Source organism: Triticum urartu, chromosome 2 (genome assembly GCF_003073215.2).
Source record: "Triticum urartu cultivar G1812 chromosome 2, Tu2.1, whole genome shotgun sequence".
In the NCBI taxonomy this organism is placed as follows: Eukaryota; Viridiplantae; Streptophyta; class Magnoliopsida; order Poales; family Poaceae; genus Triticum; species Triticum urartu.
Genome location: NC_053023.1, coordinates 174,028,804 through 174,046,349, shown reverse-complemented (window position 1 = coordinate 174,046,349; position 17,546 = coordinate 174,028,804).

Sequence of the window (17,546 nt, the reverse complement as noted above, 5' to 3'; positions counted from 1 at the left end):
CAGTAAACGTAGCTCTATAGTTGATGATCTCAATTGCCACACACAACCATCCTAGGTGCTTGCTTTAACTTCGCGCTGTCAAATGTGGTTGCATGTTGCATATGGTGTCTAGCTTGTATTGCTTCCAATTTGGTTAAATTGCATCTGCTTACTTTACACATTATACCTTTGATAATGACATGCCTTCCTGTTTTTGATATATACTACATATGTCTATTAACCATGTTCGTACATCAAACTAATGCTCTTTTGTATCCCTCGTCAATCACTTATGATGAGATAGTCACCCGAGTGGGTTACTGTGAGACACCCTACTCGTTTAAAGAGTGCAGTGTCATCCTCCCCACATGATTCTCGAGAAACAGCAAGGCTAAATGAAGATAGTCAACGTAGCTCTCTAGTTGATCACCACAATTCCCCCACACCACCATCGCAGGTGCTTGCTCTTACTTGGCAGTGTGATATGTGGTTGCATGTTGCATACGGTGTCTAGCTTGTAATGCTTCTAATTAGGGTAAATTGCATCTGCTTAGTTTGCACACTATACCTATGAATATGGCATGCCTTCCTATTTTTGGTACACACTACATCTATGTGTTAACCTTGTTAATACATGAAACTACCTCTCTTCTGTATCCTGCATCAATCACTTACGATGAGTCACCTTTATTCGTTGCATATTGCATAATATTTCTAGCCTATTGCCATGTATTGCTTCTAATTTGGTTAAATACATTTGTTAGGGAACCCTTTTAATTTGGCAGAGTGATATTGGTTTCATCTTTCATATGGTTTCTAGCTTGCATCGATTCTAACAAGTTCAAGCATCTTGTGCTTAGTTTACACTTTATACATCATACATGTCAATATGTCACGCCGTCCTGTTTTTCATACATATTCCATCCTCCTATCATGCGGCTGCCTTACATGAAAGTAGTGTTCGTCAGTATCATGCATCAATGAGTTCTGAAGAGCAAATTTTATTCCTTTTTCTTGTGGGTTTGACTTGACAAGGCAAAATCAAGAAAGAGGAAGGAAAAGAGTAAGGAAGGCGATAATGGTGGTCCTCTGCAGCAACGTAAACGGAGCATCTGTACCGATTCTCCTTGTACTGATAGTGCATTACAAGGTCTAAGTCTCCGCTCCCCTACTCCACCATCCAAGGTGCTTGCTCTAACTTGGCAGTGTGATATCTGGTTGCATGTTCATATGGTGTCTAGCTCGTATTGCTCCTAATTAGTGTAAACTGCATCTTCTTAGCTTACACATGATACATGTGAATATGACACGCTTTCCTGTTTTTGGTACATACTATATCTGTCTATCACACCATGTTCTTACATGAAACTACTCTTGTTGTGTATCCTGCATCAGTCACTTATGATGGGACAGCTTTAAGTTAGCAGTGTGATATTGGTTTGCGTCTTGAATATGATTTCTAGCATGTATTGCTTCTAGTTTGATGAACGCCACCTATGACGAGACAGTTTTAACTTGGGAGAGTGATATTGATTGCACCTTCCATATGGTGTCTTGCAGTGTTTCTAATTTGTTGAAGTGCCTTCTACTTAGTTACCACATCATAGGTGTGAATATGTCAAGCCGTCCATTTTTTCGTACATATTCCATCCTCGTATCATGACTTTGCCTTTCATCAGAGTAGTGTTCGTCAGTATCATGCATGAATGAGTTCTGAAGAGCGAATGATATTCCTTTTTCTTGTCGGTATGACCTCACAATGCAAAATCAATAAAGCTGAAGGAAATTGGCAAGGCATTGGATGATGGTGGTCCTTCCGAGCAACTGAAATGGAGGTTCTCTACAGATTCTACTCCGCCATCCTCCCAACAAGATTCGCAAGACAACGCAAGGCTAGATAGTCAACGTAGCTATGTAGATGATGAATGCATCTCCCCTACTCCACCATCACAGGTGCTTGCTCTAACTTGGCACTATTATATGTGGTTGCATGTTGCGTATGATGTCTAGCTTGTATTGCTTCTAACTTTGTTGAATTGCATCTACTTACTTTACACATAATGCCTGTGAATATGACATGTGTTCCTGTTTCTACATCAGACTACTATTCTTGCATATCCCGCATCAGTCACTTATGATAAGGCACCTTTAAGTCGCCACTGTGATATTGGTTGTGTCTTGCATATGATTTCTAGCATGTACTGCTTCTAATTTGTTGAAACGCCATACAGTTTGAACTTGGCAGAGTGATATTGGTTGCATCTTTCATATGGTGTCTAGCTTGCAGTGCTTCTAATTTGTTGAAATGCCTTCTGCTTAGTTACCACAACATAGGTGTGAATATGTCACATCATCCTGTTTTTTCATACATATTCCATCCTCGCATCATGTGTTTGCCTTTCATCCGAGTAGTGTTCATCATTATCATGCATGAATGAGTTCTGAAGAGCGAATTTTATTCCTTTTTCTTATCGGTTTGACTTCACAATGCAAAATCATTACAGCTGAAGGAAATTAGTCCGGCAGTGGATGATGGTGGTCCTTCGGAGCAACTCAAATAGGGGGTCTCTACAGATTCTACTCCGCCATCCTCCCAATAAGATTCGCAAGACAACACAAGGCTGGACAGTCAACGTAGCTGTGTAGATGATGAGCACATCTCCCCTACTCCACCATCACAGGTGCTTGCTCTAACTTGACACTATTATATGTGGTTGCATGTTGTGTATGATGTCTAGCTTGTATTGCTTCTAACTTGAATTGCATCTGCTTACTTTACACATAATGCCTGTGAATATGACACGTGTTCCTGTTTCTAGAACATACGTGTACATGATGAGCACATCTCCCCTACTCCACCATCACAGGTGCTTGCTCTTACTTGGAACTGTTATACGTGGTTGCGTTTTCCGTATGATGTCTAGTTTGTATTGCTTCTGATTATGTTGAATTGCATCTGCATAGCTTACAACTTATACCTACAACGATCACTTACCCATAAGACACATTTAACTTGGGACTGTGATGTAGGTTGCATCTTGCATTGTCTTCTAGCTTGTACTGCTTATAATTTCTTGAAATGACACTTACGACGAGACATTTTTTACCTGATAGAGTGATATTGGTTGCATGTTCATATGGTGCCTAGCTTTCATTTCTTCTAATTTTGTTGAAATGCCTTCCGCTTACTGTTTTTCATACATATTCCATCCTCCTATCGTACGTGTGAATATGAAACACTGTCTTTTTTTGTATATATTCCATCCTCCTATCCTGCACTTGCCTTACATCAAAGTAGTGTTCGCCTGTATCATGCATCAACCAGTTATGCAGAGCTAATTTTATTCATATTCTTGTGGTTTTGACTTCATAAGGCAATATCAGAAAATAGGAAGGAAAAGAATAAGTTAGGGGATGTTGGTGGTCCTCCGCACCGACGCAAACAGAGACTCTCTAGATTTGCCACTGCTACTGCTAATGAAGTTGAAGTCCCAAGTCTACATGATGAGTTCATCTCCCGTACTCCACCATCGCAGGTGCTTGCTCTAAGTTGACAGTGTGATAATTGGTTTCATGTTGCATATGTTGTCTAGCATGTATTTCTTCTATTTTGATTAAATTGCACCTGCTGAGTTTATACGTTATACATGTGCATATGACATGGCTTTCTGTGTCTAGAATACACTGCATCTATCTATCATACCATGTTCTTACATCAAAGTACTGCTGTTGTGTATCCCGCATCAGTCACTCATGATTGGACGCTTTTAACATGGCAGTTTGATAGTGGTTGCATCTTGCATTGATTTCTACGTTGTACTACTTCTAATTTTTCGAATTGCCACTTATGACAAGATACTTTTAACTTGGCAGAGTAATATTGGTTGCATCTTTCATATGGTGTCTACCTTGCATTACTTCTATTTTCTTCAAAATCCTTCTGCTTAGTTTGCACATCGTAGCTGTGAATATGTCATGTTGTCCTGTTTTTCTTACATATTCCATCCTCATACGGTTGTCTTACATCAAAGTATTGCTTGTCTGTATCAGGCACCAATGAGTTCTGAAGAGTGATTTTGTTCTTTCGTGTTGTGGGTACAACTTGACATGGCAAAGTAAAAAAAGAGCAAGGAAAATAATATAGTAGGGAGTGTTGTTACTCGTCGGGTGAAACGGAAAAGGTTCTGCTGTCGAGATTATGCTGGTACTTATAGTGCAGTAGAAGGTCCAAGTCCACCGGCTAAATCTACAAACACAGTATCACTTGCTCCACCAGCTGCAGCATCCGCTTCAACTGTACCAGCATATCAACCAGTTACTCATTCGTTTGCTCTGGAACTGGCTAGTTCCCAAGCTGCCTTCACACCTAACACTACTTCTGAAGCACTGCTGACACAACAGGACTTGGCAAGATCAGATGAACCTCATGAGCATCAACACCAAGACGGTACCTGACCGAGTCAAGTTGCAGTTGCATGCTCCTTTATATGTACTCTCACAGTTTGATGTACACTAACACTTTCCATATTCGTTGTTGAACTAGTACCACGGCACAAGCGGAAACAGACATCAGGGATAATGCTTGACAGATTAACAAAATCTAAAGGAGGAAGAATGGAGATCCATTTTGAGGCAGGTTTAAAAAGGCCACGTGATGCTACAGAGTCAGCCAAGTTAGTATCAGAGACAACTTTTGCCGTTAGGTGTCATGCACATATCCTCCCAACGTGGATCCAGTACAAGAATGAGAAAGACAATACCTAGTTTAACACCTTCCTTGACCATTTATCCGTAAGTAATGTTATTCATCACAATTAGTAATATTGTCTTGCTCTGTCCCATACTTTCTAGCTTCCTCCTAATAAGACACATTCTTTTTTCAACAGATGAGGTTCAAGTTGGATCCCAAAGATGATGAAACTAAACAAGCATGCACTCATGTTTTTCAGTCTGCTCTGCGATAGTATCGGTACCACCTTAGAAAATCTCACTTTGAAGGCAAGGCTAACAATGTAATCGCCCAAACATCTCCAGTGGAATATATTACAGATGAAGACTGGACAGCCCTCGTTAAACACTGGTCTGATCCAAAGTATCAGGTAGGCTATATATATTGTTGGAAATATGCCCTAGAGGCAATAATAAATTGGTTATTATTATATTTCCTTGTTCATGATAATCATTTATTATCCATGCTATAATTGTATTGATAGGAAACTCAGATACATGTGTGGATACATAAACAACACCATGTCCCTAGTAAGCCTCTAGTTGACTAGCTCGTTGATCAATAGATGGTTACGGTTTCCTGACCATGGACATTGGATGTCGTTGATAACGGGATCACATCATTAGGAGAATGATGTGATGGACAAGACCCAATCCTAAGCCTAGCACAAGATCGTGTAGTTCGTTTGCTAAAGCTTTTATAATGTCAAGTATCATTTCCTTAGACCATGAGATTGTGCAACTCCCGGATACCGTAGGAGTGCTTTGGGTGTGCCAAACGTCACAACGTAACTGGGTGGCTATAAAGGTACACTACAGGTATCTCCGAAAGTGTCTGTTGGGTTGGCACGAATCAAGACTGGGATTTGTCACTCCGTGTAAACGGAGAGGTATCTCTGGGCCCACTCGGTAGGACATCATCATAATGTGCACAATGTGACCAAGGAGTTGATCACAGGATGATGTGTTACGGAACGAGTAAAGAGACTTGCCGGTAACGAGATTGAACAAGGTATCGGATACCGACGATCGAATCTCGGGCAAGTACAATACTGCCGGACAAAGGGAATTGTATACAGGATTGATTAAGTCCTTGACATCGTGGTTCATCTGATGAGATCATCGTGGAGCATGTGGGAGCCAACATGGGTATCCAGATCCCGCTGTTGGTTATTGACCGAAGAGTTGTCTCGGTCATGTCTGCATGACTCACGAGCCCGTAGGGTCTACACACTTAAGGTTCGATGACGCTAGGGTTATTAGGAAGACTTGTATGTGATTACTGAATATTGTTCGGAGTCCTGGATGAGATCCCGGACGTCACGAGGAGTTCTGGAATGGTCCGGAGGTAAAGATTTATATATGGAAAGTTGTTGTTCGGGTTCTGGGAAAAGTTCGGTTTTTTCCGGTATTGTACCGGGAAGCTTATGGAAGGTTTCGGAGGATTTCGGAGGGGTCCGGAGGTCCGGAAAAAGTTCCACCACGTCCAATACAGCAGCATGGGCTGTAGGGGGGTGCCCTAACCTTAATGGGCCAACGGCACCAGCCCCCCCCCCAAGGCCCTGCGCATGGGAGAGGGGAAACCCTAAGGGGGAGGGCCTCCACTTGGCTTGGGAGGCACTCCTCCCCCCCTTGGCCGCCGCCCCCCAACCCTAGATGGGATTTAGGGGGCCGGCCCCCCCCTCCCCCCACCTATAAATAGTGGAAGGGTGGGAGGGCGGCCACACCCTTGAACCTGGCGCAGCCCTCCCTCCTCCTACCTTCTCCTCCTCCTCCATGGTGCTTGGCGAAGCCCTGCCAGAGAATCACAAGCACCTCCACCACCACGCCGTCGTGCTGTTGGACTTCTTCCTCAACCTCTCCCTCCTCCTTGCTGGATCAAGGCGTGGGAGATGTCTCCGTTCCGTATGTGTGTTGAACGCGGAGGTGCCGTCCGTTCGGCACTAGGATCACGACGAGTACGACTCCATCAACCCCGTTCACTTGAACGCTTCCACTTAGCGATCTACAAGGGTATGTAGATGCACTCTCCTTCCCCTCGTTGCTATATTACTCCATAGATTGATCTTGGTGATGCGTAGAAAATTTTGAATTTCTGCTACGATCCCCAACAGTGGCATCATGAGCTAAGTCTATGCGTAGTTTCTATGCACGAGTAGAACAAAAAGCAGTTGTGGGCGTGGATATTGTCAATTTGCTTGCCGTTACTAGTCTTATCTTGATTCGGCGGCATCGTGGGATGAAGCGGCCCGGACCGACCTTACACGTACGCTTACGTGAGACTGGTTCCACCGACTAACATGCACTAGTTGCATAAGGTGGCTAGCGGGTGTCTGTCTCTCCCACTTTAGTCGGATCGGATTCGATGAAAAGGGTCCTTATGAAGGGTAAATAGAAATTGGCATATCACGTTGTGGTTTTCGCGTAGGTAAGAAACGTTCTTGCTAGAAACCTATAGCAGCCACGTAAAAACTTGCAACAACAATTAGAGGACGTCTAACTTGTTTTTGCAGCATATGCCGTGTGATGTGATATGGCCAAAAGGATGTGATGAATGATATATGTGATGTATGAGATTGATCATGTTCTTGTAATAGGAATCACGACTTGCATGTCGATGAGTATGACAACCGGCAAGAGCCATAGGAGTTGTCTTAATTTATTTATGACCTGTGTGTCAACATAAACGTCATGTAATTACTTTACTTTATTGCTAAAGCGTTAGCCATAGTAGTAGAAGTAATAGATGACGAGACAACTTCAAGAAGACACGATGATGGAGATCATGATGATGGAGATCATGGTGTCATGCTGGTGACAACGATGATCATGGAGCCCCGAAGATGGAGATCAAAAGGAGCAAAATGATATTGGCCATATCATGTCACTATTTGATTGCATGTGATGTTTATCATGTTTTACATCTTATTTTCTTAGAACGACGGTAGCTTAAATAAGATGATCCCTCACTAAAATTTCAAGAAAAGTGTTCCCCCTAACTGTGCACCGTTGCGAAGGTTCGTTGTTTCGAAGCACCACATGATGATCGGGTGTGATAGATTCTAACGTTCGAATACAACGGGTGTAAGCCAGATTTACACACGCAATACACTTAGGTTGACTTGACGAGCCTAGCATGTACAGACATGGCCTCGGAACACGGAAGACCGAAAGGTCGAGCATGAGTCGTATAGATGATACGATCAACATGAAGATGTTCACCGATGTTGGCTAGTCCATCTCACGTGATGATCGGACACGACCTAGTTGACTCGGATCATGTTTCACTTAGATGACTAGAGGGATGTCTATCTGAGTGGGAGTTCATTAAATAATTTGATTAGATGAACTCAATTATCATGAACATAGTCTAAATTGTCTTTGCAAATATGTTGTAGATGAATAGCTCACGTTGTAGCTCCCTGTTTCAATATGTTCCTAGAGAAAGACCAAGTTGAAAGATATTGTAAGCAATGATGCGGACTAGGTCCGTAGTCCGAGGAGTGTCCTCACTGCTACACAGAAGGCTTACGTCTTTGATGCACCGCTCGATGTGCAAACCCCTACAACGTCGTCTGTGGATGTTGTGAACACCTGACAGACACATCCTAATGACTACTTGATAGTTTAGTGCACCATACTTTACGGCTTAGAATCGGGATTCCAATGACGTTTTGAACACCATAGAACATATGAGATGTTCCAAGAGCTGAAATTGGGATTTCAGGCTCATGCCCGTGTTGAGAGGTGTGAGACCTCTGACAAGTTCTTTTGCCAACAAGATGGAGGAGAATAGCTCAGCTAGTGAGCATGTGCTCAGAATGTCTGGGTGCTACAATCACTTAAATCAAGTGGGAGTTAAACTTCCAGATAAGATAGTGATTGATAGAGTTCTCTAGACACTATCACTAAGCTACTAGATCTTCGTGATGAACTATGACATGCAAGGGATGGAGTTGATCCCGGAGCTGTTCGCGGTGCGTAAGACCGCAAAAGGTAGAAATCAAGCAGGAGCATCAAGTGTTGATGGATTAACAAGACCACTGGTTTCAAGAAGGGCAAGGGCTAGAAGGGAAACTTCATGGATGGCAAACTAGTTGCCGCTCCAGTGAAGGAACCCAAGGTTGAACCCAAATCCGAGACTAAGTGCTTCTATTATAAGGGGAACGGTCACTGGTAGCGGAATTACCCCAAATGCATGGTAGATAAGAAGGCTGGCAACTTCAACAAAGTATATACGTGTTATTAATGTCTACCTCACTAGTACTCCTGGTAGCACCTGGGTATTGGATACTGGTTCAGTTGCTATTATTGGTGACTTGAAGCAAAAGCTACGGACTAAACGGAGACTGGCTAAGGGCGAGGTGACGATGTGTGTTGGAAGTGTTTCCAAAGTTGATGAGATCACCATCGCACGCTCTATCTGCCTTCGGGATTAGTATTGAACCTAGATAAATATTATCAGGTGTCTACGTTGAGCATGAATATGATTAGATCATGTTCATTGCAATACGGTCATTCATTTAAGTTAGAGAATAATGGTTATTCTGTTTACATGAATGATACCTTTCATGGTCATGCACCCTATGTGAATGGTTCATTGAATCTCGGTCGTGGTAATACACATGTTCACGCCAAAAGATGTAGAGTTAATAATGATAGTACCACTTTCTTGTGGCACTGCCGCTTAGGTCATATTGGCGCAAGATGCATGAAGAAACTCCATGTCGATGGATGTTTGGAGTCACTTGATTTTGAATCACTTGACACATGCGAGCCATGCCTCATGGGCAGGATGACCAAGACCCCATTTTCAGGTACAATGAAACGGGCAAGTGACTTGTTGGAAATCATGCATGCTGATGCATGTGATCCAATGAGAATTGAAGCGTGCGGTGGATATCGCTATTTTCTCATCTTCACTGACGATTTGAGTAGATATAGGTATATTTACTTAATGAAGCACAAGTCTGAAACGTTTGAAAAGTTCAAGCGATTTCAGAGTGAAGTTAAGGATCATCATAACAAGAAGATCAAATTCCTACGATCTGATCAATGAGAATTTCTGAGTTATGAGTTTGGCAAACACTTAAGACATTGTGGAATTGTTTCACAGTTGAAGCCACCTGGAACACCACAGGGTAATGGTGTGTCCGGACGTCGTAATCGAACCTTATGAAATATGGTGCGATCTATGATGTCTCTTACCAATCTAATGTTTTCATTTTGAGGTTATGCGTTAGAGACAGCTGCATTCACTTTAGATAGGACACCATCTAAGTCCGTTGAAACGACGTCGTGTGAACATTGGTTTGGCAAGAAACCAAAGTTGCCACTTCTTAATGTTTGGGGCTGCGATGCTTAAGGCTTCAGTCGGAGAAGCTCGAACCCAAAGCGGACAAACACATCTTCATAGGATACCCAAAGGTGACAGTTGGGTACACCTTCTATCTCAGATCCGAGGGCAAATTGTTTGTCGCTAAGAACGAGTCCTTTCTCGAGAATGAGTTTCTCTCGAAAGAATTGAGTGGGAGGAAGATAGAACTTGATGAGGTTGTCGAACCTTTACTTCAACCAGAGAGTGATGCAACACAGAAAGATGTTTTCTGTGGTGCCTACATCTGTTGAATAGGAAGTTAATGATAGTGATCATGAAGCTTCGGATCAAGTTTCTATCGAACCTCGTAGGTCGACAAGGATATGTACTACTCCTGAGTGGTACGGTAATCCTGTCTTAGATATCATGTTGTTAGACAACAATGAACCTACGAGCTATGGAGAAGCGATGGTGGGCTCGTATTCCGACAAATGGTTAGAAGCCATGAAATCTGAGATAGGATCCATATATCAGAACAAAGTATGGACTTTGGTGGACTTGCCCGATGATCGGCAAGCCATTGAGATAAATGGATCTTTTAAAAAGAAGACGGACGTGGGCGGTAATTTTACCGTGTATGAAGCTCGACTTGTGGGAAAGAGTCTTTTCACAAGTTCAAGGAGTTGACTACGATGAGAATTTCTCACCCGTAGCGATGCTTAAGTCCGTCGGAATCATGTTAGCATTAGCTATATTTTTCGATTATGAAATCTTACAGATGGATGTCAAAACAAGTTTTCTTACCAGTTTTCGTAAGAAAAGTTGTATGTGACAGAATAAAAGGTTTTGACGATCCTAAGGATGCTAAAAGGTATGCTGGCTCTAGCAATCCTTCTATGGACTAGAGCAAGCATCTCGGAATCGGAATATATGTTTTGATGGAGTGATCAAAGCTTTTAGGTTTATACAATGTTTGCTAGAAACTTGTATTTACAAGAAAGTGAGTGGGAGCACTATAACATTTCTGATAAGTATATGTGGATGACATATTGCTGATTCGAAATAATGTAGAATTTCTGGAAAGCATAAACGGTTGTTTGAAGAGTGTTTTTCAAAGGAAGACCTGGATAAAGCTGCTTACAAATTGGGCATCAAGATCTATAGAGATAGATCAAAACGCCTGATGATACTTTCAAAGAACGCACACCTTGACATGTTTTTGAAGGAGTTCAAAATAGACCAGTCAAAGAAGGGGTTCTTACCTGAGTTGTAAGGTGTGAAGTTGAGTAAGAATCAAAGCTTGACCACGGCATAAGAAAGAGGAAGGACGAAGGTCGTCCCCTATGCTCTTGTCATAGGCTCTATACGGTATGCCATGCTGAGTACCGCACCTGATGTGTGCCTTGCCACATGTCTGGCAAGAGGGTACAAAGGTGATCTAGGAGTAGATCACCAGATAGCGGTCAAAATTATCCTTAGAGGAATAAGGAAATGTTTCTCGGTTATGGAGGTGATAAAGAGTTCGACATAAAGAGTTACATCGATGCAAGCTTAACACCTATCCGGATAGCTCTGAGTAGAGATACCGGATACGTATAATGGAGCAATAATTTGGAATAGCTCCAAGTGGAACATGGTAGCAGCATCTACAATATAAAGTTTTGCTTAATACATAGGGATCTGAATATGGCAAGACCCGTTGACTACAACCTCTCTCACAACCATAACATGATCAAACCCAAAACTCTTTGAGTGTTTATCACATAGTGATGTGAACTAGATCATTGAGTCTAGTAGACTCTTGGATGTTGGTCACATAGCGATGTGACCTGTGAGTGTTGATCACATGGCGATGTGAACTAGATTATTGACTCTAGTGCAAGTGGGAGATTGTTGGAAATATGCCCTAGAGGCAATAATAAATTGGTTATTATTATATTTCCTTGTTCATGATAATCGTTTATTATCCATGCTATAATTGTATTGATAGGAAACTCAGATACATGTGTGGATACATAAACAACACCATGTCCCTAGTAAGCCTCTAGTTGACTAGCTCGTTGATCAATAGATGGTTACGGTTTCCTGACCATGGACATTGGATGTCGTTGATAACGGGATCACATCATTAGGAGAATGATGTGATGGACAAGACCCAATCCTAAGCCTAGCACAAGATCGTGTAGTTCGTTTGCTAAAGCTTTTCTAATGTCAAGTATCATTTCCTTAGACCATGAGGTTGTGCAACTCCCGGATACCGTAGGAGTGCTTTGGGTGTGCCAAACGTCACAACGTAACTGGGTGGCTATAAAGGTACACTACAGGTATCTCCAAAAGTGTCTGTTGGGTTGGCACGAATCAAGACTGGGATTTGTCACTCCGTGTAAACGGAGAGGTATCTCTGGGCCCACTCGGTAGGACATCATCATAATGTGCACAATGTGACCAAGGAGTTGATCACGGGATGATGTGTTACGGAATGAGTAAAGAGACTTGCCGGTAACGAGATTGAACAAGGTATCGGATACCGACGATCGAATCTCGGGCAAGTACAATACCGCTGGACAAAGGGAATTGTATACGGGATTGATTGAGTCCTTGACATCGTGGTTCATCCGATGAGATCATCGTGGAGCATGTGGGAGCCAACATGGGTATCCAAATCCCGCTGTTGGTTATTGACCGGAGAGTTGTCTCGGTCATGTCTGCATGACTCACGAGCCCATAGGGTCTACACACTCAAGGTTCGATGACGCTAGGGTTATTAGGAAGACTTGTATGTGATTACCGAATGTTGTTCGGAGTCCCGGATGAGATCCCGGACGTCACGAGGAGTTCCGGAATGGTCCGGAGATAAAGATTTATATATGGAAAGTTGTTGTTCGGGTTCCGGGAAAAGTTCGGTTTTTTCCGGTATTGTACCGGGAAGCTTCTGGAAGGTTCCAGAGGATTCCGGAGGGGTCCGGAGGTCCAGAAAAAGTTCCACCACATCCAATACAGCAGCATGGGCTGTAGGGGGGCGCCCTAACCTTAATGGGCCAAGGGCACCAGCCCCCCCAAGGCCCATGCGCATGGGAGAGGGGAAACCCTAAGGGGGAGGGCCTCCACTTGGCTTGGGAGGCACTCCTCCCCCCCCCCCTTGGCCGCCGCCCCCAACCCTGGATGGGATCTAGGGGGCCGCCCCCCCTCTCCTCCCACCTATAAATAGTAGAGGGGTGGGAGGGCGGCCACACCCTTGAACCTGGCGCAGCCCTCCCTCCTCCTACCTTCTCCTCCTCCTCCATGGTGCTTGGCGAAGCCCTGCCGGAGAATCACAAGCTCCTCCACCACCACACTGTCGTGCTGTTGGACTTCTTCCTCAACCTCTCCCTCCTCCTTGCTGGATCAAGGCATGGGAGACGTCTCCGTTCCGTACGTGTGTTGAACGCGGAGGTGCCGTCCGTTCGGCACTAGGATCATCGGTGATTTGGATCACGACGAGTACGACTCCATCAACCCCGTTCACTTGAACGCTTCTGCTTAGCGATCTACAAGGGTATGTAGATGCACTCTCCTTACCCTCGTTGCTAGATTACTCCATAGATTGATCTTGGTGATGCGTAGAAAATTTTGAATTTCTGCTACGATCCCCAACATATATTTGATCAGACCACATATTGAACTTGTATTTATGTATGTGCCTTGCAAGTGTATCTTCTTCTAGGCTAACTATTTGAAGAACAAAACCAACCGTTCTAAAGTGAAATTCCAACAAACAATAGGATCTCATAGCTATATTGCACACTGCGAGGCTCTTGTATTGCTTTGTTCCCGCCAGAGTTTGCCTTGCAGCTATGGTGGGTGTTGGCTCCGATTTAGTGGTGATGAGGCCCATATGGTTGTTCCCAGCGGTGGCTGCCCTCGGGCCTGGTGATGTGGTGGCCTAGTGTGACCTCGCAGCGGACCTTTTGCTGGTGCTGCTCCCCCGCGTCTTCCAATGTCTATGGTTTTGCCGAGAGGTCCTGTCTTTTTCTCGAATACACACGAGTGTGTGTATCATTCTTTATAGAAAAATGGGAGGAAGACTCCCAAAAGATCCACTTGGTTTACAATATGTACATGCGGGGATACATTCCCGACTCCACTCTACACATAGACGGATTACTCCTGACCGACCCACATGCTACCTAACTCCTTGAACCCTCTAGTGTCGTCTTTAAACAGTTCGGCTTTGGCCCAGACCTTTCCTTCCTCTCGGAGTCGTTCCATGACCCTCGTAAGCGATGGGGTAGCCCCATTAAAAACGATGTCATTTCGGTGTTTCCAAATCATCCACATGGCAAGGAGGCATTTAACCCTTGTCGACCTCCGGTGTGTTAGATCTTGGTCCTGTCTCATGCACCATGCCCTAAGGATTTCACCCTACAGTGGCTCGAGCTCTTGACGTCCAGTCATCTCACCCATCACATGGCAGACTTGCCTTGCGAAAACGCAATCGATTAGCAGGTGTTGTATTGACTCCTCGTGCTGGTCACATAGGAGACATGCTCCTGGTGCGGTATCCCTCACCTGGCCAATCTATCCGAAGTTCAGCATCTGTCCTGGATCACCAACCACATGAAGAAGCGACATTGCAAGGGCGCTTTTGACTTCCAGGTGAATGAAGACGTTGGCGGCACCTCAAGGCCCATGAATTTGGCCGTGTAGGAGGACCGGGCCGAGAAGCGTCCATCATGCTCCCAGGCCCAGAGAGTTTTGTCCTCCACCCCTTCCAATAGTTGCGTGGCCTCGATCCTCGGCCACAGTCCGAGGAACTGACCTAGTGCCCTGGCCGATAGGTCTAGACCAATGTCACCTGCCCATGTACCATTTGTGAGTGCATCTGAAATCCGCCTTGTGTCTCGGATGTGTCTCGGTATGCGGTTGTAGATGTCCGGAGCCAGCTCTCATATCCGGTAGCCGTCAATCCACCGGTATTGCAAGAATGGCGTGCTCTGGCCATTGGCCACTGATGTTCTTGCCGCAGCATGGTATAGGGCCTGAGATTCGGCCGGTACCTCAATGTGGAACTCCGCCCAGGCCGTTCCTTGTGTGTCTTTTGTAGCCAAAGCCACCTTACTTGTAGTGCCTCGTTCAACCATCTCAGATTTGGTATTCCTAATCCACCGGCCCACTTTGGCCTGCATACGCTTTCCCATGCCATTGCGCAATTTCCTCGTGTTGCTTCTTTCTTGCCACACCAAAGGAATCCTCGGCAATCTTAATAAGCGTTGTGATGGTTTTTGCCGGAAGATTCATAGCAAGCATGGAGTGTATTGGTATTGCGCAGAGTACTGACAAGATGAGCGTGAGGTGTCCACTCTTCGGTAGCATTGCCGCCTTCCAATGCAGCAGGCAGTCCGCAAGTTTGTCCACCAGTACTTGTAACTGAGCCGTTGATTGCTTTCTTAAAGTGAGCGGCAGCCCCAGATAGGTGCACGGGAATGAGGCGCTCGTGCACCCTAGCAACGAACAGACTAGTGCAATCTCATCTTGGGAGCAACAGGTAGATAGTGCAGCGCTCTTGTTCATGTTGACAGCTAGCCCAGAAGCATGTCCAAAATGGCCCAAAATGGCCCCACAAGTGCGGGCCTCAAGCTCGGTTGGCTTGAAGAATACCATGACGTCATCAACGAACGAGGATACACGTTGTTGCAATCCCAATATAGTCAGTGGAGTGAGTAGTCCTTGTTCCATATCGTACTGGAAATGGCAGCGTAGGGGCTCCATGCAAAGGATAAATTGCATAGGTGAAAGTGGAGCACCTTGCCGAAGCCCCTGGCAGGGAAGGATCGGCCTGCCAGGCGAGTCGTTTATCATTATTCTCATCGACGAAGTGGCCAGGAGGCCACATACCCATGCTCTCCACCGATCTCCGAACCCAACCCTTTCCAAAACTGCTAGCACAAATGGTCATTTCACCGCGTCGAACGCCTTGGTAATAACAAGCGTGAGCATGACCGTTGGGTGTCGGAGTGCGTGGAGCTGCCTCGCCATGCACTGCACAAACATAAAGTTGTCGAGATATCCTTTTCGACGCTCGTTAGCGTCAAACAGAGAAGCCTTCACGCAGGGTTCACTTAAGAATTTGCCCAAACGGGTCAGCCCATTCTCAGAGGAGTGAGCAAAATAAAAACTATCACGAAAGATGCCATCGTACGATGAAGTCGAATCGAACCATGGAACTAACGCTGAATGACAGTTGTGCCAGCCGATGCAACTAGGGACTAGGTTTGTCTTAAATTACAACGCCACGCTTGAAGTAATATGTGCACGGGCAGATCATCTGTTTTTGAATCTTCCCTAAAAGAATTGAACAATGTGTTCTTGCACAAATTTCAAAACTTAAATAAACTTCTAAAACGTATTTTTTAAACCTGAAAAATTATTTAAAACATGAGTAAAATTATGAAATTCCAAACATTTATTGTTTTTTATGTTTGATACAGAATTAAATATATATTAAATTTTTTGGCAATATATGCTGAAAAATTTGTCACCGCACATTAAACAATTTTGATATACACTAAACAATATTTAAACACACTGGATATTTTTGTGATATACGATGAACACTTTTAAATATATATTGAGCATTTTGAGTAATATACGGTGAACAATTTTAACTACATATTGAACAATTTTGTGATATACGCTAAACAAAAGTTAAATACACATTAAACATTTTTTGTGATATATGATGAACAATTTTTGAATTCTGAACAAATTTTCAAAAATTGAACTAAATTTGAAAACTTTGAACACTTTTTGAAATCATGGAAAAAATTGGAATTTTATAAAAATGAAAACAAAGGATAAAAGTAAAACAAAAAATGATAAATAAAATGAAAGGAAAAAAAGAAATAGAAACAAAAACAGAAAAAAGAAAACAGGGCAAACCAGAAAACCGACAAAAAACTAGGGAAAAAACCGGTTGAGGGAACCTTCTAGAAGGTTCCCAAAACCGGTTTGCCTGAAACTGCTCTAAAGCTTGAAGTGGGCCGACCTGTTTTGTGGTGCTCGCTCGAGCGCTTCAGCGGAAGCACGGCACCTGGACACTCGCGAGTGTTAAATAGGGATTGCCGGTTCTGTCGACGTTCTCTACCAATGTGGTTTCGGCCCCGAGGACACATTATCTAAGTTCCTTCCGGCTCTCCAGTGTCCTAGCAGCTATGGCCCCGGCGGCTTTGATCGGCGTCGCCTTCCAGTTCCTTGCTCGTTGGCATTGCCAGCTCCTACCACTTCCCCGCGGTGGTTCTCTCTGCCCCACTAACTCCCCGACCATGTCCACCTCCATGCCTCACCTTGAGCCTGATCCATTGTTCATGGTCCGGCGGCTCTTGGTGCCATCCTCCGGCGACAAGTGCAGCCCCACACCCCTACCTGTGGTGGCGGTTCTGACCGGCGGCCTGACTTCTGCATCTCCGATTTCCAACCTGACGGCTATGGAATTGCTTGGACTCAGGCCAGGGCGAAATCCCTGCTTGCCTTGCCGATGCTGGCA